The 27,022-nt window shown below is 36.2% G+C and overlaps 1 protein-coding gene across 7 annotated transcripts in view; it reads left to right on the top strand.

The window, feature by feature from the left end:
• TENM3 (teneurin transmembrane protein 3) overlaps window positions 1–27,022 on the top strand; it is an 836,163-nt gene that overhangs the window by 449,537 nt on the left and 359,604 nt on the right. Inside the window, exon 1 of one of the 7 annotated variants that reach the window (XM_063458152.1) lies at window positions 21,289–21,663. The exons of the other annotated variants lie outside the window; for them this stretch is intronic. The gene's annotated coding sequence lies outside the window, so the exon portion shown is untranslated. Of the gene's footprint in view, window positions 1–21,288; window positions 21,664–27,022 lie in introns of those variants that run through there. 7 annotated transcript variants of the gene reach the window in all.

Genomic DNA, 27,022 nt, shown 5'->3' with positions numbered 1-27,022 from the left:
ACATAAATTTCAAAAATAATTTTTATTTCTCCTTTAACATTTATGTCTTTCCACCAGCTCACTAAGTTCCATTTAGTTAATGTAGTTTATATTACCAGCATTCTGCAGCGTGGGAACAATAAGTCATGCAGTTTTCCTCCTACATAAAAAAATATATAGCAGATTTGAAACACACACGCGCCAATCCTTTCTCACTTGTTACAAAAGGTCCTACATCAGTCACCTATAATTTTCATGGCGTAGCAAAATAAATAAATAAAAACAAAGGAAAAAGAAACCTCACATAGCATTACAGCTTGCATAGTAATAGCACAGAACTGAAACAGGTGGTCAGTCATCTACAGATCCATTACCACAGCTGAACAAAACCAACTGCCATGACAAAGGAATAGAACAACACCACAAGAGGAAGTCTCTTATCCAAACAAGCTGCTTATTCCTGGGGAACATTCTATGTGCCTGCCAGTAATTCGTACCAACGTTCCCTAAATACATTAGATGCTCTTATGACTTCACTTCCTCAATGCTTTGACGTAGATGGTTTTCAGCTGCATTTTGCAGTCAGGCTTTCGGCCTAAATAAAAATAAAAAATTGATGACCTTTTATAAGGTAGGGAACCTGTCGACTTTGGTGCTTCTGGAAGCGAAATAATAATATTGCTGGCTTAAGTCAAGCAGAGAAAGTCAGGAAAGTCTGCGCTCTGCAGTCAAAAGATCACTAAGTAACTGCTCGGGTGTGCATTAAAAAGGACAGAGGTTTGAAAATGAGAAAATAATATACTTATATACTGTTAGGGGAAATGCTGATCTGCTGTTATTGAAGAAAACCACTCTGTATAACCATGTAGATAGATGGATGGATAGATAGATAGATAGATAGATAGATAGATAGATAGATAGATAGATGATGTATTGATCAATGCTTCATTTTAGGTCCTAACCTGTGTCTCTGGATGAAAAACTATGATTAAAATAGCATGCGTTGCCAAGGGAACCTACAGAGATGTGGGTGGGAAGTCTAGAAGAGCGACAATGCTGTTTGTACTAATTTGTTTATTTTGCATCTGTTGGGGAAATTGAGTCATTCAGACCTACTATACAGTGAATGAATTTCACTTACCTTGAGTTGTGTAGAGAGGACACTGCAGTGTGTATAAATATCATTGCAAAGTCAAAGATTATAAGCATATGATTACTATGATTAGCAGTTAGGTCAGAGCTGTCCAAACAATGTCCTTAAGGGCAAGAGAAGAAAGATTGCTTTTTATGTTAACCCAGTCGTCACCAATATTGTACATACATGATATTTAGAGGTATTCCTATATTGTCAACATAAATTACATACAGTTGGCACACTTTTTATTGTCTGGGCACTGCTACAATCCAGCCTGTGACCTAAAGTCTCACAAACAGAAGGTGAATAAGAGTTACAAATAGCATATCTGTCTTTTGCTGGAGAACTAGAAACACAGATGGGGTTATTTTCAAAGTCCAAATGTCTATGTTACTGATTACCAAAAATAATTCTGAATCATCCGGCGGCTTTCGAACTGCAAAACCCGGACACTGTTAACAAGCTTTATCAATGTCTAGACTTTTCAATAAAGGTTCCAAATTACCTGGAATGTAGACCAGATTTACGCCTTTCATGATGCAAACGAACAGCTGAAATCCAGAACCGAGTTATGGAAAAACTTGACCAAATGCCCAGAATCAATAAAATGGGCCACTATCAACCTGCAAATTTAGGTCAACCAAGATTTACACAATTCAGATGAATCATAATTACAGAAAAAATATATTTTATATTTCAATATTTACATGTGAGAAATAAACATTTGAAAGCAAGCACTGGATGGTACCAAATTAAATATGCTCATTCCACTGAAACAAACAAAGTTTAACTGGATTTGCCTTAAATATGAGAATTGCACTGTTGAAATTTGGTTATGGTATATTTTGTTTACCTGGACCATATTCAGAATTTAGTAGATTGTTTGCAATATGTATATTTATATAGTGACATGTATAGGACAAGGTGACGTTATAGTAGATGTTGAAAAGTAACTGCAATAAGGGTCAAGATCAGGGGTTACCTACCTAGTCCTCAAGTACCCTCTACCAGTACATGATTTAGGAATTACCCTGTTGTCTTGAGTATTTTTTTCTTATCTAAAAACAACTTAGACACAACTGGGTAATCCATAAACCCTGGACTGTTAGGGGGTACTTGAGGACTGGGTTGGGAACCACTGGTCTAGATAATTGCTTGGAGAATTATAGTAAATGAGAAAAGATCATGGTGTGGCAAGAAGCACATTAAAATGGCAACATGTTAAACCTATATATTTCAGAAACAATTACAGTTTAGGATCAGAAATCAGATTTTGAGATTTTATATTCTACCAATAAATAGATCATTTATAAACAGCTATCTATGTATAAAACTTGACACATCATTTTCCTGCACATAAAAATTAAAACAAAATAATACTGATAATTGTATATATTATATTTTTATTTTGCATCTGTGGTTGCCTCTGTATATATACACACACACACATAAAGTAAGACATAAGGATAGTTTTTTGGCTCTAACATTTCTTACATTGACACAATAACAGACCATACACTTACATGGTTATAACCTAAAATAGGTCACACAAGGAAACGCAAATATTAAAATATAAATAAAAACTTGTAATTAAAGGGACACTAGAGTTTTGAAAACATATTTAATTTAATTAAGTTTTTTTAAATGTATTGATCAAGCCTTTAAAGTCTCACTGCTCAATTCTGCCATTTAGGAGTTAAATTCTTTTGATTTTGTTTATGCTGCTGTAGCCGCAACTCGTCTGCCTGTAACTCACAAAACCTGCATGAAACAAATATGGTTTCATTTTTAAGCAGATGTTAACTTGCTTTAGGAATTTTTATCTCATGCTCTGTAAATTGAACTTTAATAACACACAGTAGGCTAATGCAGGGATAGAAAACAGTGCAGAAGATAATACATTCTAAATTAAACAGACATGTGTAAACATTAGATCTTACTTTACAGGAAGTATTTAGGAAGGCTGTGTAAGTCACATGAAAGCAATCCTAAATGGTAGAAAATTTAGCAGTGCAACTACAGGGGCACGATCTGTACACCAAAACTGCTTCATTTAGCTAAAGTTGTTTTAGTGACTATAGTGTTCCTTTAAAATAAAGGCATGTTTATTGAATTAGATAAATATAGAAAAAAAAACTGTGGAATCACTGATTAGGTTAACATAGGCTACTATTCCTGAGTCAAGATTATAATTCTTATATGCTTCTCACAATCTTGATAGTGTTCATTTTTTCATTGAAAATAAGGAAACTTGTAAAAATAGATTTCATCATCTGACACACTACTATTCCTTTTCAAATATTTCCCACAATTGAAATGTTATGATACTTACTACTAATCTCTAACATGAATACAAAATATGTTACAAAACATATATTACACTTTGCCTACGAGTGATGATCATCCCATGGAAGGGCTTTTCAAGAACACGTTTGGAAGAGAGCAGGCATCATATCTGTTAGTCCCTCCTCCTCTCTGCCATGCTATTATTTCTCTTGTACCCCTTCCTCATAGATTGTGAGCTCATTTGAGCAGGTCCTTCTTCACTTCTTGTCTCGGTTACATTCTGTATGTAATTTACAATTTTCTCTAATATCCCCATTCTATAACTGTCAATCACTGTGGAATATATAAATAATAGTAACAATGCTAATAGTAATTAATGCATACTACTTTAAAAATACATTTACTTTTATTTGTGAAAGCTATTGCTGCAGAGCTCACTGGTTCTCTATTCTGTACTCAGAGAAAAGAGGCACACCTGGGTAGTCCATCATAAAGTTATACACATGTGAAGTATGTTTAGCTTCACTTGATTGTCTATTACAGTTTGTTCTACTCACTAGGTCTTTGCTCAAATATAGATCCCTGTGCTGGTGGATCCCAACTGGTTGAAACATGGACATCAAATTCTCATCATGTCTCAAAAGAAAGAGCTAAAAAAATGTCTTTCCATAGCTCTTCTATCCTCCCAATGCAGCAGAGTCCCATTACACTGTGGGGAAAAAAAGCCTGTTAAATACATTTGGCTATGTTTTGTAAGGTATAATTCACATTGCATTTCGGAATGGGTTGTCAAGCAAATGAAATCCACATCATTTGGGACCCTGTCAAAAAAAGTTTAAGGACCACTGGTTATTTGTATTTAAAGGTGCGCCATGTTGGGATAGCTGAAGTTATTTGTCTAAATCTCTCTTGGAAAGTAACACAAATGGAAAACAATGTCTCTAATGTTGGAGGCCTTGTAGTTTTAGCAGATAAGTCTGATAGATCAGATGTACTATATGTAACCACTCATCCCCGGTGGAGATATTCAGTAAGTTATGTTTGAACGAGTGCTACTGTGCAGAAGTCGAGATTTGGTTCCATCACCCCGTGATGAATAAACTCCCCTTGTATCAGGTTTGATAAAAACAAATAACTCCAGTCATTACTGTTGCAGGATATCAACACTATGCTGCTCTTGTCTTTTGTTGTGTGTCTGTGTAGATATCTTACTTTTCTGGCTCTTAAAATCAGCAATAGTAGACCCAGCAACAAGCTGCCTTTGTACAAAATCTCTGCACAGAGATTCATGTCAGTGCTAATGTGAGGTGACATTTCTAGTTTAATGCCTCACAACAGAAGACATGTCAAGACGTGACAAAAGGTGCCAACGTGTTTAGCCTCTTTGTGACTGAATTTCAGCAATATATTTGCAGTCATTTTTCAAGTGTAGAGATGTAATAAATCATTGTTGGTTAATAGCTGGTTTTATCCTAATTATTTAGTTGCTTTTGGCATTAGACGCTACAACTCTAAATCCCAATGTCTTCATAAGTAGATACATTTTCTATTGTTATTAAATGTTTTCTAGACCTGTTTTGGAACATCTGTTCTCATATTGCTTGGCTTTTAATCCACCAGTTAACATTTATAGGTTTCTCCACTAAGGTTTATCTCGGTCTGACTTGTGAGGGAAAGTACAGCGTACAGTTTCCTTAAACCAGTGTGTTGTTTTTTCCCTCACAAGTGATTGAGAACTGTCCATGAACAACAGAGTAACCCAAGTATCCATTCATGTTGTTAAATAAATAAACCTGTGTCATGTCATTCTCTGCAATTCACCTCAATAGTAAAACTTTGGAAGAACTAATATTGTCTGAGTATTTCTAACCACTTTCTAGGTGATGCTATGGACTTTTGAATGATAATCTCTGAACATCAAAGAGGAACAGAGCTATTCACCACTAATCACACACTATCAGAACTCATGTACTTACAGAAGTCTATCTCCTTTAACTAAATAACAATTAGGAATCATGTCATAGTCCAGTGACATAGAGACTCGACATATGATTTTTCACTTAACATACAATTTGAACCAGCCTTTCAACTGTTTATTTAATCCTCCACAAATCTGAGGACCTTTAACATCCTCGTTCCCAAAGATGGAGAAGAATGGGTGAAATCCTACAAAAAAAAGGAAATGGTTTTGCTTTTAAAAAATACGTATATCAGACAAAGCAAGGTTAAGAGTTAAAATGTGTTTTTTGGGGGAGGAGGCCTCAACCAGGGCTTCATTTTTCTCCCACGATACCAATTTTTCAACTCAGAGACTGTGAAGAAAACCACTTAAAGGATTCATTAGTAAAATTAGAAAAAAAGAAGCCACAAATCCACCATAAATTACAAATAAATTCTGCACAGCAGCAATAACACATGTAACTTTCACCAACATTCCTAGCACTAGTTAGAAAGAAAAGGCATGTGTTAAATTGTACAAGTTTACTGCAGCTTGTCAGTCGAAGCAGCGAACAAACGATACAGCGCTGAAGATCACTATGTAATGACAGCATTAAGCAGCTATCTGTGAAAAACAGTTCTGCAAATGTACAATGATTTGACAACACATAAGGTCTTAATTAAAACATATTCACGGCGTGTTACAGCATTTTGCTCGGAAAACACAGTTCTCAGAAATGTCTCTGTATATCCTTATACTGCAGAAAAAGACTTGACATATTTACAGAAAAATATTCAAGGCTATTTTCTAGAGATGCTTTACCTGAACCACGGCCTCAAAGCACGTTTCATTCAAGCATCCTGATAATTATGTATATGATTACACCAGTTTAATGCAAAAGATTGGAATGGCCTGTCTGTAATCCCTCTAAACAGCTGTCCTGTTTCATTTTCACTGATGATAACAAACGTATTTGTGTCATGCATTCCAGCAACTGCTAGACTTTTTCGGCCTATAATTTTTTTTTATTTTTTTTTATTTTTTTCTACAGAAAACTCTGTATAAACAAATCCCATCACTTGAGCAAATAGCTCAGGGCAAAGAATGCTAATTGTCATACTGTCTTGAAAAGTACAAGGTGGCATTGTGTTGTAAAGCGGTGTTTGGTAACCATATGGGAGAGGTGTGGCGTTGTACTTAAGGCATTAGATGTACAAGGTGCTGTGTTTATATTCTACCTAGTGCGCACAGTACCGGGGCTGTTCTGGGAGCAGGTGATACATCTAGCAGCATTTAATAGACTCACTGTTTTGTCATTTGTCATGTGTGTCAACTGTAATAAATGTTTGTAAGTTTGAGAAGTGTGTTTTCTTAAACAGATGAGTTTACACAATCTCACAACTGGCATTGAGGGTTTTTTATAATCTTCGAAAGCATCTAGCAAATTCGCCAGTGTGACAGATTTATTTTCTGCTTGCATTTTTGCCCAGGCTGTGCAGACTGACCGCCATGTTTATTTAACAATTTGAATGCAACAATGCAATGCAACTCTTTTGTTCATAAAGAACAATTTTCTAAATTATATTATGCAGTACTTAGGATTGTTCTAAAAGATAGCATACAGAAAAAAAACGGATTAATCCCTAAAAGACCAGTGATAATTCTTGCCATCATCATTGTGTTGAGCCTGCAGAACCAATCTGATCAGGGTTCCAAGAGAGCTGATATAACATATATATGTAACCACTCCAATATTCTGCAGTAAAAGATAATGATTGTGGCAAGAGAAGTTGAAACATTCTCTTCGAGAACCCCATCAACTCTTATCTGTCTTAACCCAGTGCTGACAAAGGGTTTGTTTTTAAAGTTGTCATTAACTTTTACTGACAAGTTGCTAATTGCTAAAATGACTAGTGCTAATGTTAGCGACTACCGGCAGTTTCCGTGCTATATAGTTTAATGTTTAGCAAATGGTAATTAGCAACTGCAAACCTTATCCCTTATTGAATTTCATAGAGACCACTAAGTGCTATTTGCTGCCCAGTTTCCACACTTGATGGTCAAAATGACTGCCTGTCACTATTTATATAAAATTAATGCTTCTCTCATGTAGGTATCCAGGTAAAAAGGTGAAAAAGACATGTTTATGACTGCAAGCTCTCAATATATGTTACTTACAATATAAATACATGGCATGTATAGTAAAGTGTAATGAAACACTAATGCCTATCAATGAGTAGATAGAGAGTTAGATTAGAGATTGTAGCTGTCTTGTCATCTGAGAGAGTTGGGGTTTACTTGGGGTTTAGTTGCATAATATGATCATAAATTGCATAAGCCAGCCAGAAAGTCAATGTACGGATTTTGTTTTGGCAAGACCTATCCTAGCAAACTAACGCCTGCTCTTATAAGATTAACATATATATAGAAGAGAGATGTATATAGATATATGTAGTTTTTAATAAATACCTTGGCAAATCAGTGTCCAAACGGCTTAGGGCAACTCAATTAGATGATCACAGGTGAAGTCCACATGTACTGAGTGAACATTTTATAGTATACTGGTAGAGTTGCTATGGCAATTAATTGGAAATGGAAAAAAACAAACTTCTCTTTCTTGGAGTATGTCCAAGTCAAAAAATGGCAAATGCTAAAGTGGCTACATTTCACTGACAACCATGGAAACAAGTCTATAAATGGTGTGAGCATTTTTTTCAGCAGAACCCTATTCAATGTAAGTGGGATGTTCAATGCCAGAACATGGCCTTTCAAATTTAGATTGTGATGTCAGCCTAAAAGGATACTGGCACTTATGTGGTTAATGTGCACATCCAAATCCCCAATCAGTGGAAGTCCACTTCACTCGGTGGCCCTCAAAACATATTGTTACAGAAGGAGTCATTTCCTCTCTATGTTTGGAACCTAGCCGTATGGAGCATTACACTATAAATGGTTTGAGACTATTACACTTTAGATATGACTGCAGCAAACAGTAGCATTTAACGAACACTTGAAACAAATATCCAAGTACACTGCAGTACTTGTGTGCATCTTAAACCACAGCAAATTAATATTTCTGGCCACTGACATGTTGCAGAAGCCTTGTTTTAACCCAGCTATTAGTAGCAAACTTACTTCTCATTATTTATGAATAGTCTGGCTTAGATCTTACTGCGAAATTGACTTAGTAACCTCTGTGTTTTTAGGTTTGGGTTTTTACAATTACATTGAATATTAGATGAAAATGCCATGCTGCACACTGAAGGGCCAGATTCCTTCCTCCCCAGCATTTTATACACCACAGTGAATTATGAACAATCCACAACGGGCAATGTAGTTGGAAAAATGGGGGGGGGGGGGGCACAATATTCTTTAAAAAGTTCTGACTTTTTTTTTTTTGTACTTAAGTTGAAATGGCATCACAACTCACTCTTTGGTAAATAAAGCCCTTAAATATTAATTCAGTGCACAAAATCAACAGGCAGTTATGTTAAATGATTTGATTGTATATAGTGTAGCAGTGTCACATACATTTTAGCCTTTATGAAAGCATTTTAGCCTGATTAATACAGGCTAGATATGTGGTAACAAATCTCACCTTTAACTTTGGATGCTTAAGGTAAAAGCATTCTGCAGTACTACAAAATTAAAATCAATGCTGCCCTGTATTTTGCATACCTCGTGACTGTTTGTGGCTTAGAAGAGCTTTTGTCCTAGACAAAATAGATAATATTGATATAAAGCCTAATAACGAGCATGAATGGACGGCTTGGGCATATAGGGTTATTCAGTAAACAACACATTGTAGTAAATTGAAAACGGAATTGCAAATTTTAGACTGAAATAATCAAGCTGTGCATTTTAACTTAGTTGAATAATTTTACTAAATCAGCTTTTTTTTTTTTTTTTTTTCAAAATGAACTTTAAAAAATGGCCAAGATAGCCAAACAGGAAAAATTCCACCAGCCAACTTTGCTTCCAGTTTGGCTACTCAAGTCTTACATTTAAAATTAATTTTGAACTCACTTTTAATTCCCAACAACTCTCAATTTAGTGAATAACCCTAAACGTTTTACTCTAGTGATAACCAGGTGTTTACAGAGATACACACGACTGATTTTCTTCAAGTAGCATACGCTAACTAAAATAATGGAGAAGTGCCCAAAAAGTTTGAATTGGTGAACAAAGAGATTAGCTTGACCCAGCATTTGTGATTGGGCTCTCCTGGCACACCCCATGTGTTCGTAACCGGAAAGTCACAAATGACCCCCTTGCTACTAAGCATTTAAAGGGCCTCTGAAGTCACCCAGACCAAGTCATTTCAATGAAGTTGTCTGGTTGCAGTGGTCTTGTCTTTTTAACCCTGCAATGTAAACATTACAGTATCTACAAAATGTCAGGATTAAAAAGACAGGGCCACTGCAATGACTTAATCTGGGTGACTGTAGAGGTCCTTTAAATGCCTAGTAGCAAGGGGATCATTTGTGATTTTCAGGTTATACATGTCTAGTGGCTATCATCTTGACAGCCACTAGAGGTGCTTCTACTAGAGGCAACATTTGACTGGAGAAGCACAGCATTTGGCTGTGCATGCCTTCTTCCAAGTAATTGCTTCTCTATGAGAAGCACTTCATTGGAGCACATCTCGCAATATGTCAGCTGACCTCATCGAAGGCAGAGACGCAACTGCAGTGGAGTAGTCCTGCTGCTGTAAACAAGGTAAGTAATCCAAATCTCAACTTTCAATTTTTAATACCAAACAAGAATGAAAAGAAGATAACCTAACGTCCCAAAAAACTATGGCTATTTTGGGATTATAGGTTCCTTTTAAATATCATATTATTTGCAGTAGACTTTAAGAGACTGCTTTCTCATGCACTTTGCCTGCAGTACATTTTTTTTTATTTGCGAAAACTGAATAACTGCCAGCATACAAATTAAACAAGGGCATTTGTCTTATCTTAAGCCTTAATATGCACGAATGTTGTCCAGCAAAATAGAGAATCCATTTATAATTGAATGTTCGATATAATAGTGATATAGGTTGTGCATGTATCTAAATTGCACTGGAAACTGCACTTTTCTGTTTGTTTTTTTGGGTTTCTTTTATAGAATCATTTTAGACAGGTATATTGGTGCATATTTCAAACAGTAAACTATATTTAGTTGGCTTTCATATATAGTCTGTTTTATATATATATATATTGCCTATCGCGCTTTTTCTAATCTTAAGGACATTATAAGTTTGAACTTCCATCTTGAAAACTGATCTCGTGACCCTAAGGTATTGCAGGTTCTAATCTCTCCGATCATGAAATTTAACTAACATATACACTTCCACAAAATCAGATCATCTCCTTTAAGCAAAACAATATTGCCACTGAGACAAACACAACAGACCCATTAGTTTAAATCAACAATACAAGAATGTCTGTCTGATTTCAATCTGTCTCATTATATGACAAAAGCAGCCTCAGGTTGGGCAAAAGTTGACTTACTATGCAGGTGGCAACCCTTTGTTTAAAGGAAGATTGAGTGGTCACTTTAGCTTCTAGAGTCCATGGAAGTCATATGTTTCCTTATGTTTATCCAGTGAAACAAGTTTCAATCCGTATTTCTTACAAGCATTTCCATGTGACAATGACAAACATTTTTAAGGATTGGTGGTTTTGGAAACTTAAGCTATTTGTCTTGACATATTTGTATTGTGTGTATAAAAACAAAACATGCTCTTTACTTCTGAGATAATTAATACAATATATTTTATTGAAAACATTTATAGAAGCTGAAATTCCTTTTTATGCAAACATAGCGGCTGCTCGGATATATTTAGCAAGGATATGGCCTAGTTTATTAAACATCAAAGGGTAGTAAATACACCCCTTCAACCCATTCAGTGTCTAATTAGCCATGTAATCCAATTAACTCTTTTTGCATGGACTTCCACAGCAATAACAAAACCCACCTGGCAATGGAAGGGAGGGGGGTAATTAACATAAATGTGACACTTGGGACACGTACAATAGTCACTGAAAATTTGTTTTTCTTCCTTTTATTTATTATTTATACAGTACCATGACATTTCTGGGATCCATACAATAAAATTACAAGCTAACTTAAAAATCATGAGCACAAAAATAGACATGTCACATTAAATGAAAACACTGTCTTTTGGGGCTAAATAAATAATTTTTGGCTAGCACCAGATATTCAGTTTTTAAACAAAGACACGTAAGGGATATTTTACTGAGGATGTATAAAGAGAGTACTGTTATAGGAAAGTAAAAGCTGTATGATGATAATCAATTGAGGAGTGAATTGGGTTTTTCACTCATTGGGAATCGGATTAGATAAAGAACTCTTTATATGGTTACATTTATTTATACAAGTTTCATGATCAACAGCTTTAGCAGAAATAAGTTGTTTACACATACAGTGTTTACTGCAATATTAACAGCGCTGAGCATTAAAAATAAAAGAATTTACAAGAGAATTAAATATTAGGATAGTGCATTGACAGAGTTCCCAGTTACACAGCTGTTTTATGTTTAGCCATGTACATAAATGTGTGTGATACTTACAGCCTGAACAATATTGTGATAACATGTAATATACAGAAAATGATTCAGTTAAGATAACGACTGTATATATTAATTATATCAAAGGTCTAACATACATTTTTATTCTCCATGACTTTTAATGTGCAATGTTTGCCATTTTAAAGCAACTGTATCTTGTGTTTTTCATACAGTACAAAATTAATTTAAATAGAAAGATTATATCAAACCCTACCTGCAGATCAACTGCATGCATCCCAATGGCCGTGCAGTGTGTGTGTGTGTGAGGGTGCTGTGAGTGTCAGGGGTGCAGTGTATGTGTGGGGGTGCTGTGAATGTCAGGGGTGCAGTGTGTGTGTGTGTGTGTGTGTGTGTGTGTGTGAGTGTGCTGTGTGTGTTAGGGTGATGTGTGTGTGTATGTGGGTTGTAGTGTGTGTGAGGGTGCTGTGCTTGAGTGAGGGTGCTATGTGCGTGTGAGGATGCAGTGTGTGTGTGTGTGTGCAAGGGTGCTGTGAGTGTCAGGGGTGCAGTGTGTGTGTGTGAGGATGCTGTGAGTGTCAGGGGTGCACTGTGTGTGTGCGAGTGTAAGGGCTGCACTGTGTGTGTGTGTGAGTGAGGGTGCTGTGAGTGTCAGGGGTGCACTGTGTGAGTGTGAGTGAGGGTGCTGTGAGTTTCAGGGGTGCACTGTGTGTGTGTGTGTGTGTGTGTGAGTGAGGGTGCTGGTGTGTGAATATGTTTGGACAGCTTGTCTGTTGGATGGGCAGATCTATATATTAATAAAATAAAAAAAAATAAAAAATTAGGAAGAATTGATAATATCCCCCCTCCCTTCTTACCTTTAGCCTGGGAGGGGGGCCGCCCAGAAATGTGAATTACCCTTATGATGGCATACGATTTGCAAAAGAAGATAACCCAAGGTATTGCAAATAGGGCATGTTCAGTCTTTTTTAGTAGCCACTTAGTCACAAACATTTGCCAAAGTTAGCTTTATAATAGTTTTTTGCATTTTTAACACAAACAAACAAATATGAATGCTAACTTTAAATACCCTGAGTTTTCTAAAAAAAATATGTACATGTGAGGTGCGATTCAACAATTTATGACAGAAAACATTGTTACAATGTCACTATTGATACATTTTAAAAATATATATTTTGAAACCGCAATGTCCTACTTATAGCCCTATGACTTGCAAAAAAAAAAAAAAACCTAAGAACATGTTAACATTGGTTATTTCTAAACTCAGGACAAAATTTAGAAACTATTTAGCATGGGTGTTTTTTGGCGGTTGTAGATGCGTAACAGAGTTTGGGGGTTAAAGTTAGAAAAAGTGTGGTATTTTTAATTTTTTCATCATATTTTATAATGTTTGTTATAGAAAATGATATGATATGCTGAAAATAATGGTATCTTTAGAAAGACCATTTAATTGTGAGAAAACCGGTATATAATATGTGTTGGTACAGTAAATGAGTAAGAGGAAAATTACAGCTAAACACAAACACCGCAGAAATGTAAAACAGCCCTGAAACTTATCGGTAAGAAAATTGAAAAACAGTCTGGTCGCTAAGGGATTAAACAGCGACAATGTCATTGTCTCTTATTGTTAAAAATAAAATGCAAACTATATTGTAGCTTTGTAATTCTAAATCTATCACTCTTGCATTACAAAACATATTTTCATTTCTATAGAAATAAGGAAGATCAGTTGTCAAGTGACTATGAGATGCTCCATGTTTGGACATTCAATCTTATAACAGCAGTTGTGTTTTGTTTTTTTAATTCTTTCTTTAATAAGTTGCTTCCTTGCTATGTAAACTTTTAAGTCCCAATAAAGAGAACAAGACAGTTGTCGTTTTGTTCTGTTGAGTAACCTGGGCCAACAAGAAGTGGGAAGCTTGTGGGTAGAATTTAATCATTCACGACACAGCAGAACCACTTGGGAAGCAAATCTGTCAATCACCACTCTCAAGATTTAAAAGATGACTGGCAGTTCTGCTTCTCAAAATTCTTCGAAGAAGCAAAGATCTTTCAGTTTCAGCAGGAATTCTGTCAAATTGGACTAGGCACTTTTCCAGCTTTACCTATACATTGCGGTGAACTCTGATGGCTACAGATTGCATGGACATTGTGATTTATTTGCCACATGAAGTTGTTGGCATTCTGCCCTTGTGTCCATTTTGGTTGCAAATAAATGCACTGACATTGTCAACAAGCACAACTGGCAATTCATGTTGGAATTCTATTTCCGTTTTCTACATGCATTTGCCAAATTACTAGAGAACTAATTGCAGCCAGCCACATCTATGAATGGGGCTTGTGATGAGTGTAACATGACAGTCTCACACCTGTGTTCTGTGTTTATAAAAGTGATGGCACCTGCTGGTTCTTTCCTGCAAGGTATACATGAGTGGTGCTTGGATTTTATTCAGAAGTCAGAAATAAATCTCTATGGAAAAGAAAAAAAAAAAGCCCTGAAGTTATATGATAACTAGAACCCCAACTTTAAACAAGATGTAAAAAGTGCTTGATCCGTATGCTATTTCCATTTTCCTGTTGGAGCATTAAATGTCTCAGAGACTGCATGCACGCTATCCCCCGCTGTGCAGCTCTTGGTCTAGATAGATAGCATTAATCAAATACCGAATCGGTTAAAATTCAAAACTGTGCAAAAGCTTTCTGAGACTACTTAGGAAGTAAAGGGCTCTACGAAAGCGGGAAAATCATTACATTCTGTTCTTTGCTACCTTATTATTAGCTACAACATGAAAGTGATGTCTTCTTACACCATGTACTATCTGGATCCATGCATTCGCTTGAATATTCTCTCTTTTAAAGCCTTTAGACTAGATCGGGGGATTATTTGCTAAACCAGGAATTCACCAGTGAATGGCAAAGTGTGGGCCTATATAGAAAAATTATAACAGTTCTCACACCCACATACATTTGATATGTTCACCAAAAACCTTGAAATGTGCTAGGCCCTTCTCCTTAGATCCAATTTTATTAATTAAACCGCTGTATCTACTGTAAAAAAAAAGAATTACAACTTGCTTATTATGTACTAAATTGGGAATTTGGATAAATTGAAAATTGATAATGAAGTCCTTAGAATGAAACAGAGTTAAGTTTGCTTTTCAACATTTTCAAAATTTTGCCATCTTTAACAGATTTCATTTTTAAATTTCTTGTTTAGTGACTAAACCCCTTTGAGACTATATCGTACATTCCCATCATTATGGTCCTTCTGGACTTCCTTGAGAACTTTATAGCCTATTTTTTAGTTCATCTAGGCATATACTATTTTTCTTTTTCTCTTTGGTATAGTAAAGTCAGACTTCTAGGCATTGCCCTACAAATTAACATCTTGGTTTTTCATGGCTTTCTTTCTTTAGCTTTCATAAAATTGCTCCTTTGCCCACATTTATATTTGTATTCATAGCTGTAATTTTCTATATGTGAACATTGATTTGTTTATTTACCACATTGCCAATTATTTACTTAAAAAATAAATTCTTACATAGCATATTATTATGTGAAGCCCTTTGTTCTATACATGAACTACTTTATTAATGCGTATTTTATTACCATTTCCTTATCCCCAGAAATCATGTCAACAGTTGCTCTATTTCTTTTTTTTTTTTTTTTAAAGCAATAATACATATAAAGAGAGAGCACTTATGTGAAACAATATCCTTGTCATATAGTATATATGTGAATCATGTGAAGGGCAAGATGGAGAGATGTTTCAGAGACAGAATAATAATTCTAAACATACTTATGAGTATGACCTCACATTGTTCAGACTCTGACTAGAGGCTCACAGAGAGATACTTGGAATTAATAAGAGTTTATCTCTTCTCCAATGGTAAAGTCCTAGGCGGTGATAGGAGCAATATGATAAACCAGAATGAATTGATATGTGAATGAACGAGAATAAGAAATAGAGTATTATTGATTTTGAGTGTACTTCTTGAGAGAAGTTGAGAGCATCCTGGCACATCAGTATCTGTCAATAAAGTGATCGGCAAAATTCACTCACTAAAGTTTTGCAGCACTTCCAGGAAAAAAAGAAAAAAGTACAGAGTCCACTATAACGTATCTACTGGTGATGTCAGCATTGTTTTAAAGGGTGCCAAACACAGCATGCGCCTTTTTGGTCGATGCTGGTGTATGTTGATGTCTGCTGCAGGATTCAGATGTAGCATTCACATCAGACGCATCTGATCATTCACGTGGGAGTTGATCTGTTTGTAATTTTTGCAAAGGTACTTTTCAACCCAATCAAAACCAGTGATGTTCTGTGTTATTGGAATATTATGGGTCCTAAACCCATATTAGCAAGGGCTCTGTTGAGCTGTCAGCACTGAATACACAAACATTCCAAGTTGGCACAGGGCAGAGGAGGAGAAGTTAGGTAAGTGAGACTGAGCAAGTAAGACTGAGAGGCAAGTGTACATGAATGTCCTTTTTGCAAAAAAAGCCCTCAGAAATCCTACTCTTATAGAGCATGCGTTATATGAGTTTGACTGTAATTTCAATGTGTGACATCATATATTCCTGCAACCTCGTTCAGTATGACCTGTGCAGCATGAGTGCGCATTCACAGAGCTCTGTACATGCGTAAAAGACACTGATGCTGTTTCCTGTAAATCCACTGCCACCAGTGACAAGTGGTGCACCTGCAAATACCTCCAAGGCTACCATTCACGTACTCATCATAGTCTGGCATTCTCAGATACTGCAGTATCCCATGAAATATCTCAGTCCAGGCCCAGAAAGCATTGAGATTGCAGGCCAACAGTCCAAGCCCAAACCACAAAGTGCTGAGTTATCAAGGGCTCTGTACAAAATTCTGCCGAGACACCTTCCTTTATTTTAATCAGCAGATGAAGGGGGCAATTGCCCTCCCCCGCCCCCTCACCACCCTGTCCTTGCATAGAGTTTGCATGCATCAATTTCCCATAACAAGGATACATGCAATTGGTTCCTTAGGGGTTAATACATAAAATTAATCAATTGATAGTATTAGATGAGTTAAGGTTTTGCTAGTCATGCATTATTCAGTTGAAACCGGATCTTTTATATATATCTGGCTAAAACTTGCAATAGAGAAATAGGTGTCAAAATTGGACATAATATTCTAGCTGTGCTATTGATGGAAGACTGATGTCATCTGGGCTTGAGACCTGTGAATAAGTCAGGATTATCTGGAGCTGTATATTACAAATCTAGCTTCTTTCATATAAAATGAATACAACAGTTAGTGCAATACACAGAAGCATTCATGCGAAAAACATATATCTGTTATTTTGTTTATTCTTATCACCACAGAGAATAATGTTTCAGATTTGACACATAAATGGTTAAGTTAGTTGAATTATCTGTGATAGTTTTCCACAGCCTGAGGAAAGCAATTCTCTTGTTCTCTTTACTTCCTTGTTCCTCTCACATCAATATCCTGCTCAGAGGACTAGTCAAGGTATTATCAACAGCATCAGTGCATAGGAAAATACCTTCCCCCTAACCAAATTAAAACACAGTAATTGCAGGTACCTTCAGTTAAGCCAAGGTATTTTCTCACAGAAATGTATGACTGTTAAACATGCTCTACTACGACAAGGCAGTGTTATGTTTAGAATCTGCATTTACATTCGGCTGGGTAAAGGTTCCTTGAAGACAGTATGAACTGGATCTGCAAGTTAAAACAAGCACCAGTTTATTAGGTAAAATCTAAGAGATAGAGCAGCCTACAGGCTAATCAAATACCTGAGGCACAGTGCTTATTAGAAGCTATTTTAGGAAGCGGTGACACGATCACTACTGGCATCAAGAAACATTATCTATAGTGGTCCTGGCATTTGGGAAACCTATATCATATGCGGAATAAACTTCTATCAAACGATGGCAATGCATACTCATTGAAAGGGGCTGTATAGAAAGCGTATAGCTGTGTCTCAGGACAGATTCATTTATTTTATTCTCTATATTAGAAAGAGAACGCCTGCGGTGGTCATTGCAAGTACATATTACAAATAACTCCAACATTTAAAAGGAGCGTTTCTGTATATTACACTAGTACCGATGCAGTCACAACTGTGTGAAAACCTATTGGGTGACTTAAGTGTGTTTGGTATTAACGTTTCTTCACCTTTACCGATAAGAATTGAATAATAGGTTTTACAATGGGTTTCCCTTTTTGAACAGTCCCATAAACACTAAGAACCAAATCAGACTGTGGGTCTGTTCTTTGAAGATATATCTTGTAGCTGTTGGTTTACTTCAAGTCTAGAGTTGTTTCATGTAGGACCTCCATAACTATCAGAAGCCATGATGGTCAATTACTATTGTTTGGAGGACTTGAAGAATTGTCTGGTCCTCTATTGCAACCTTGATGGTTGTTTATTGAAGAAGATTGTGTAGAGAGAGTCAGGGCATCATAGGAAGTATGACAAACAGAGTGGCACAGTTAGCATCTGAAGGAATATATATTTGTCTAAAAAAATCTTGTTCCTTTGTCATCAGTGAGTTCCAAGCAGGATAGGTATTTTTGGAGTATAACTCATGCCAGCAATTAGTTTATGAATGGAACCTGTGATACTTGTGTTTGCAGAATCCCCAACACTGGCATCCAAATCTCCTACAAAATCATACTTAATTGTAACTTGTAACTGCTAGCCGCAGAACAGTGGGCTCAACAGATTTAAAAAAAAAACCTGAATAAAGCCTTTTGATGTCATTAATCAGGTTGTTGTCCTATTGATTGATGGTTGGGTTGATCCCTTTTCCCATCACTGGTACATGGAGGTGGTTAGAAAAAGAGGTACAACTATTGCAGTCTGCGTCAGTTCTTTCTATGTCCCAAAGCAACGCCCTTTGATAATGGCAATGTGGGCGATTGCTTACAGTGGTATCAATAAAGTGGCATATTGTGTGTGATAAGTGAATATATATTTATTTACATATTAATCTGCGGTGTGTCAAAGCGAATTTTGGTGTTTTGAAAATTACTGTGAGCGCTGCTGTCTTCTTTCTCCCTCTTGGATTTTCTGAATTCTATGTGTCATCTGAAAGCCTCTAATCAGTAGATGAAAAGGTTTTTGGTCCTTTCTTTTTTTAACAAGTGGTACTTTGCCTGGCTCCCTAAATTCTCAAACTTGTTAAAACAGAGGTAAAAAAACAACAGCGTTATATTTCGATATTCTAGTGTACGGCTATGCTTCCTAATCCTTGCACTGAATTTGACCTATATATCTCACCAGATTTGAAAGGAAGTAAAAAAAAAAAAAAATTACGACACAGAGAAATTTTTCTTGCATTCATCCAATTTATATACAGTTTAATGATATCATGTTCTTGTAAGTCGGTATGTTTTGGATTTTGAAGTAGTAATTTATTAGACTTTGAATTACCTCTGAGCAGTCCCAATAACAGTTAATATTTAGAATTAATATTACCAATAAGTTTATCTTAATGAGTACCAAGGGACATACATATGTCCAGGGGGACATATTCAGAAACAGGACATGGAGTTATCATACAACTAGATCCTGTTGCTTTGTATCCATTGTGTGATTACTAGCTTTGGGAAGGCATATATAGTTTTGTGGAACCCTTCCTAAGCCCTAGCTAATGGTTTTTCAAAGGAGATTCATGCTATTTGCAAAAAATGTCTCAGCAATAATGTAGGAAATTGAAGATTTTGCATATGTTATGTATCAATTCTAAAGTGCTTAATTTTAAAACAAGGTTTTTTACTAAACGCTTGCTAAATGTTATTTTCAATATGTCTTGTTTTAAAGCTATAATGTCCATTTTTTCATTGAGCAAATGAGCATACTCTTTGAGCCTTTTCGTGCCTTCAGAAATTAAAGCTTTGATATATTCTTTACCATAGCAATCATTTTTCGAATAGAAAACTGGTAACCCAACATATAGCTCGATTTTCTATTAGGCATCAAAGGACAACCATATATGAGAATCAGGGTAAGTTTGTGTCCTTTTTTTACCTTGATCCAGAGATAAATGGTCCAGCTCACCTAGATGTGAATTAGCCCTTCAAGTTTAATAGGATCTCACAGCAGATGACAAAAGTTTCAACCTTGCTAATGTAAAATGTTGATTGTGTGTTGTGGGATCCTTTAAAACCTCCAGTAGTTGTTCACTACTGCAGTACTGGCCCATATTTTGGATCACAGCACAATACGTAATGTGGTAATTTGGCAAAATATTTATAGCAAGCATATGGGAAGTTTGTGTGCTGGCTATTTCTGTTTCCATTTCCACAGTTTGGCCACTGGGTATAATAAAAAAAAAAGTTCCAGCTGAGACTTAGTAACATAATATAGATTCAAGGAAAGTCTCAAATATATCAAATTCAACATTTCACCTGTTCCAGATGTTACGGCTGATCCAAAGTAAATAAGAAAAAATGTAATGTCCAGTTATTCCAAAACAGTAAACACTCTACCACTGTCACCACCAGATAAGACAGGAACATTTTTTATTTGCCTGGCTTTTTATTAGGGTCCTTGTAAATGAGGTCTTGGCATTACATAGGCATTTTAAATCGTTTTCGTGAGATAATCCTCAATAAATAGTGCTCTATAAATCCACCTTCCCAAAATATAGCCTTTTACAGATACTAGGACAGGAAATAATAAAATATATATTGCGATGGCTAAAAATTAAATATATGTATTTCATAACAAACCTGTAAACACAGCCTCTGACATATATTTATGTATTTGTTGCAAAAAAAAATGCATATTTAAAAAAAAAATATGTTACAATCTACAGTTTTAATTAGAAATTACAACCAGCTATTAAAAATAAAGCAAGCATTTACTTATTTTCTAAAGACAAATTGCACGTTTTGTTTTTCATGGGCATCCTAACTTAATAAAACCCAAAAAGGCCATCTTTACTGTACTTAACCACTTCAGTGCTGCAAACATAATACGCAAAGATACTCAGATTCACAGCCAGAGCCATCTACGCCCCCCATGTGCTGTGGTCAGGGATACTTTGCTGATCCTTATGTTTCAGAAACATAAGATGATGATATTTTTTAGGAAACATTGTTATTAATCATACTTGAGACTTGAAAGTTTGTAGTTAGAAGTACTGAGTGGAAAAAGGTTTGGATGCAGTGATTTGAAACACTGTATACAGCCTTTGGTAACAGTTCCACACATATATGCAATCAAGTAACACTGATCTAACACACTGTACATTGCAATTTTTGTTAGCTTCACACACCTATAAGAGCTAGACTGGCAAGGTAGTGAGCAAGTAGGGGTTAAAATCAGACAGGCTCTGCCCCTCCCTCTGCCTGGGTGTAAACAGAGGAGCCTCAGCCTATCGTGTCTGATTGCTGCTATGTGCTTGAAGAGAAAGCCAGACTCTGTAACGTGATACATTATAGACTGGTTCAACTTGCACAGGCTGAGCTCTGCCTCTACCTAACACACAGGCAGAAGGATCAAGCAACAGCCGGGAAAGGGATGCCCTAAAACAGCCCTGCCATACTCAAGCACAGGCACAAGTCTCTTTACCCCACCTACACCAGTCAACCCCAAGAAGTGTGCATCTGAATCTCCATCCTCACTGCTCACTGCATCCTTCCTTGGTCTGCTGCTGCTGCTGCTGTTTGGAATGGGAGGAGGCTTTTATGTCTTATAATCTGCACACTAACACCATTAGCATCTGAAATGAGGTGGCTTTTTAACCCTTGAGAAAGAACATAGCGAAAGAATTCCAACGAGGTAAAGAGATGTTGTTGTTTTTGTTAATGTGTGTGTTTGTGTTTGTGTGTGTGTGAGCTGTATGTGTGATGCTCTTGGAATCTATGAACTAGCTAACCTGCCCTGACACAGCTCTGGGTAATGAATTGTTTGTGGGATCTGTTCAATGTGCAGGTCTTCCAACCTGCCTGTCTTTGTTAAGGAATGCAGAGCCTTTTTTTTATAAACGTTCTATAGAAAAACAAATCCATATGTATATATTTAGATATATTCAACAAGCTGGAGCAAAGGAGGGGGATGGGGGGAATTCTTACTGTATGTGGTGGCTGTAACTCTCACCACTCTCAGCCGCGATCCTGAGTCTGGTCTGATGGAGAGCCATGGCAGTATGTCTTATTACACCTGGTAGGTGTATGTTCACATCCTTTTTTAGTGTATTGTAAAAAAATAAATAAGATTCTGCACGACTATATGTAAAGCAGCCCCCTCTATTGCACCTATCAGTCCCTCTACTAGGAGCAAGATGAAGGGCTTTATGCAGTCCCACCTATTCATTTCACCCACATCTCACCCATTGGGTGCTGTAGCAGACATTAAATGAGTTGTTAATCTAGGAGAGCAGACAGCAGGTAATATGGCTAAATAAAGGATTGCATGTGGCATTAGATGGTCCTTTTCGTGTGCACAGCCTCCCCATGTCTTGTTGTGGAGTGTGTGCCTAATTGACAGTATGTGCAGATACATTGTTGTGCCACAAAGTAATTTGGGGTTCTCCAAGGTTTAATATAATCAAATGCATTGCTGGGAGATTGTGTTGCTGAAGATCTGATCCCCTTTGCACTGGAGTGGAAATACTTTCTGTAATTGAAAGCAGATTCACGTCTAGAGTTGATGTGAGCCAAGATTTTCATTCTTAAAAATAAACCTTTTGTTCTCTAAACTTTAAAATGATTTTTTTTTTTTTTTTTTAAAGCCAGGCAGAGAACCGTGTGACAAGTATTCATTTAGTCTGATAAATAGTGTCTAAATAGTCCTGAAGTTAAATCAACATTTATTTTGTCTGCTTGATTTAACCAATGCACAGGAAGTATGTCAGGCAATATGTGTGTGCTATTTGTGTTAGGTAAAATGTGTACTCATCTAATTTGCATATACCTGTAGTGTGTGTATGTGTGTCACTCACCCCCTCTCTGTATATGAATGTATGTGTGTACTTCTGTATATACATTATGTGTGCATGTGAATCATATATATTATAGTTTGTGTTTACATATATTGTATTAATTGATACAAATATGCATTTATCATAGGGTGTGTAAAATGATAAATACACTTTTGTTCATTCTCACATAATGTTAGAGCATGTTAAATGCAGTCACACATTCATACACACTAATCATGTTACAGGCACTATGAAAACTAGCTTCTAAACTTCACAGATTACATTTAATTCACAATGATGGTATATGGGGTTTTTTTCAGTTGTTTTTTTTTTTTTTTTTTTTTTTCATCTGCTCTTTATTAACTCTGTATTTTCCCCTCTGGACATACGTAAAAAATAAAAACCCTATCCTGAATTAGTCCATGTTGGAATTTAAACATTCCAGATTAACGCATGGCTATGGAATCCTGCAGACAAAGACCGTATGATTCTCTCCATGTGTACTCTACCTACAGAACAACAGGGTGATAGTGAAGGACGAGCATGTAAAGATGGGGTCAGAGTATAATTGGCAGTAATCCATTGAGAAAATAAAAGAAACCTGTTTTATTTATTTATATACAGTTTTTTATGGCCAATGCCATCACATTTCCTGCTTGAACGCTTGAATTGTGCCTTGCCGTAAGATGCAAATGCTGAAAAGGGGCAGATAAAGCACTTACGCTAGGTACAAAAGCTTTTTATGCAATTGCCTTAGTGTGTTAATAGAAATAACAGAGTGATATATTTTATCGGCAGGCTCTAATGTTCTGCCTCTTTAATAATGCATGGCGGACTGCATACACACTTGTGGCAGTGAAAGTGTTAAATTGAGCACTCTACCTTGAGCAATAGCAGTCTGGCACTTCAGCAGCTGTGGACTGAAACCACCGCTAGTGCTCGTTAGGCCAGATCCCTATCACTGGCTTAGCATTTTGAGATTTGCAGTCTACACAGTTGAGAATCTCATTGATTAGCTGCCTGATTTCATGTTATTTGAATTACAGGAAAGAGGGAGGGAGGGAGAGAGTGTGTGTGTGTGTGTTGTGTTTCTCTGTGTGTGTGTTTTTGTGTGTTAGAAGATTTCATTGATTAGTTGCCTGATTTCATGTCCTTTGGATATCAGGATATTGTATGTGTAATGATACAAAATAAATATATGAAGGGATATATTAGGATGGGAAGCGAGTGGCAATTCTAACATTGTTTTACGCTGCATTACCCCTGAAATCCTGGATTTTATAAGTTTGTGGTTTATACTCTTTTTTTTTCTTTTTTTTTTTCTGGAGAGTGAAATTGATAAATGTTTCACCAAGATGCTGCAGAATGATTTAGTAGAATTGCTCTACAAGAAGTCATTGATGGCTGTTCACTTGTAGGTTGGCATTTATTTTAAGATTTTTTTTTTATATTGGACTTAGAAATGGAAAATAATATAGTCAGTGTATGACAAAAATGCGAGTGAACATCTGATATTCTGCACAGGGGTGCTTGATGAAGTGTGACTTGATCTATGTACTGAGTTATATTATTTTACTTTATGGTGTGACTCACAGGAAAGAGAACCTTATGTGTAACATTTGTAACAGAGACTGGGTCCTAGGTGCATTAATTCCTATGGTAAAACCATTCCCTATTACAGTGGCCTAAAGGTCTAAAAAAATGAATTGCCTGTTCATCCAGCTATAGAATTGAGAAATAGGGTAATATCTTATTATTCTATTATTATCGTACCTAATGGCTCTGTCATTATTGTTATAAGTGACCACAACTTTAAACACATAATGAGGCTTTGTGTTAGCACAACTTGTGGCTTGTGTTTTATTTAAACTCTGCAAGGCCATGTTAGAGCAACATGCATGATGTGGCATTGGTTATTGAGGGGGTGACCATCTTATTTAACTGTTATGTCTAAATGGTGGTAAAGTAGCATTCTGATCATGCACACTACCAGTTTTTGTTTTTTCGGGTGAAGGAAGAAGAAAAAAAACCTAGAAAAGAAATTTCTTCATGCCTTTGACCAATCTTTTCGTGTGTGTTAGGGCAATTATTATGGATCATAAGTGGTCCATAGGCCTTCTGATTGCAGCATTCTTAGCCATCAATAAGCTTTTTGTTTGAAATCGTTCACTCCTGAATTTTGGATGAATGTATTACAAGTGTGTGTTGTTTTGTTGTTTTGTTTGGTACAGCGAAGCTCTTCTCCTACCTCATTCTCTATGTATGAAAATTAGCATTTTTAACATCCATTCTAAATCGATTTAAAGTTGTCAGGTATAGATTATTTTTTTTCTCTTATGTCAGTTCACAGCTGTCACAAAGCTTTCCTTCCCCTGTTGGAAACCTATAGAGCCGTTTTTGTGACACAAAACTTTCCATTAAGAAGTGAATAGGCGCCTTTCACATAGAGGGAATACAGTGGCTGTCTGAACACCAAGATCACTGTGATAATTAATACAGTGTGATGGATTAAAAGACTGCAGTCCAGGTGTTTTGTCCCTTTAAAATGTCCATTACAGAAGCGTTGCTAAGCTTCTGTCATCGCAACTGGTAACTTAAATGACCTATTGAATGCCTTTATTCTGAGCCACTGCTTATAAAGCATCCTCAAGTCACCGAACAATAATTCTTGAGAAGGAGAAAAAAAATAAATCCTATTTTTCACTCTGATTGCCAATTAAAGGTAGGGTTTCTAAGATTCATTCCATTTATCTTGGTTCCATTCCATTTAATCCCCATCCATTCTAACCCCATTTCACTATATCATTTGCAGCCCCCTCTTGTGGCTGCTGCCAATTTCTTTTAAAAAACGTAGTTAAAATCTGTGCCATTGCCAGGAGTAGAGAAACACCGACAAGCCTGCTGTTTTAGACTCCTGCTTCCATAAGCACAGCAAGCTTCCAGACGGAATTCTGGTTGGTAAGGCTGAATGTAATGGGAGTCATAGTCCACATCTGTTGATATTGCATGTCTCTTTCTGGATAAAGCGGGTATTCATGCAGATATGAACATTTTCTTTGTTATTCATTATTCTTATTATAATTAGTTTTTTTTTCTAGTAATGCAAAATTACTTTCTGCTTTTTGTATTTCTGCGTTTTCCTGCAGATGTGACCTGTGTTGAAAGCAGCAGATGCAATACATTGTTTACGTGTGGCTCTTAATCATAACCCTATTTTCATCTGCACACTGTTTAGTAGTGATGTGTTATTCATTTATCCATTAGGCCGAGACAGAAAAAAATATATATATATTGTTCACGACAAAATCTTTTAATAACTATATTGATTATTTAGTGAGTGCTTTTTCTGTGCAGTGCCACTTGTGAAATAACAAAATGACTTGAATAGTTCTATTATTATTTAAAGAGGTTAAAAAATATATATTTTTAATTATTTTCTTATTTGTTTTATCTTATTTTCTTACCACATTCACACAGCTATTGGTTTTTTTTTGTTTTTTTTTTTAAAAAAAAAAACAGTATCCATCAGAAGAAGACCAAACGATGGTTCACCAGTTAAAACAGGTTTTTCTTTTCATTAATTTCCGGTCATGGCTTATGTAATGTGAATCATTTCTTTTAGATCCATTTTGCAGTTGGCATGCTGCTTTAATCATTTCTTTGTAGCCCTGACACTTTAAATTAGTGGCTCTCTAGCAATGATCTCAGGTTTATGCTAAAACCTATTCTCTGCAGTGGGGCTTTAACCTCCGAGCACAGCTTGAGGCTTTATACCAAGCCTGGCACTCGGAGGGTTAAAGGTCGGATTTCAGAATTTCTTTTGCAAAGTCTTGTTTTTATTTCCTGTGAACGTGACTGGTTCTATATTAAGAGTGAATAAAAATTGCTGGTAGGATGAAAAGTTTATTTTTTTATTTTCCATTGGCCAAAAACAACAGCCTCAGACATTTGCTAATGCAGCAGAAGCACATTCCTTAGTGTGTTAAAGTTGCCAGAAAAAAAAAGGAAAAAAGGCCCTGGCTTTGAACAAGTCCTTCGAGAATCCATAGAAACAACTTTTTAGTTTTCTCTTTGACACTGTTGATTTGCTCAATTTGTTCAATGTTATGAAAGCGAAAGCCTTCAAATAAAAATTGGCCGAATGGAGAAAACCTCTTGTTTCCATGACAGACCTGCTGGGCATTTGTATAATGCATTTAAGAAGCAGAGTTAATACCA

This window comes from Pelobates fuscus, chromosome 6 (assembly GCF_036172605.1).
Source record: "Pelobates fuscus isolate aPelFus1 chromosome 6, aPelFus1.pri, whole genome shotgun sequence".
NCBI classification, from domain to species: Eukaryota; Metazoa; Chordata; class Amphibia; order Anura; family Pelobatidae; genus Pelobates; species Pelobates fuscus.
The sequence above is the reverse complement of the archived record's forward strand: the minus strand, read 5'-3'. Positions and strand labels throughout refer to the sequence as shown.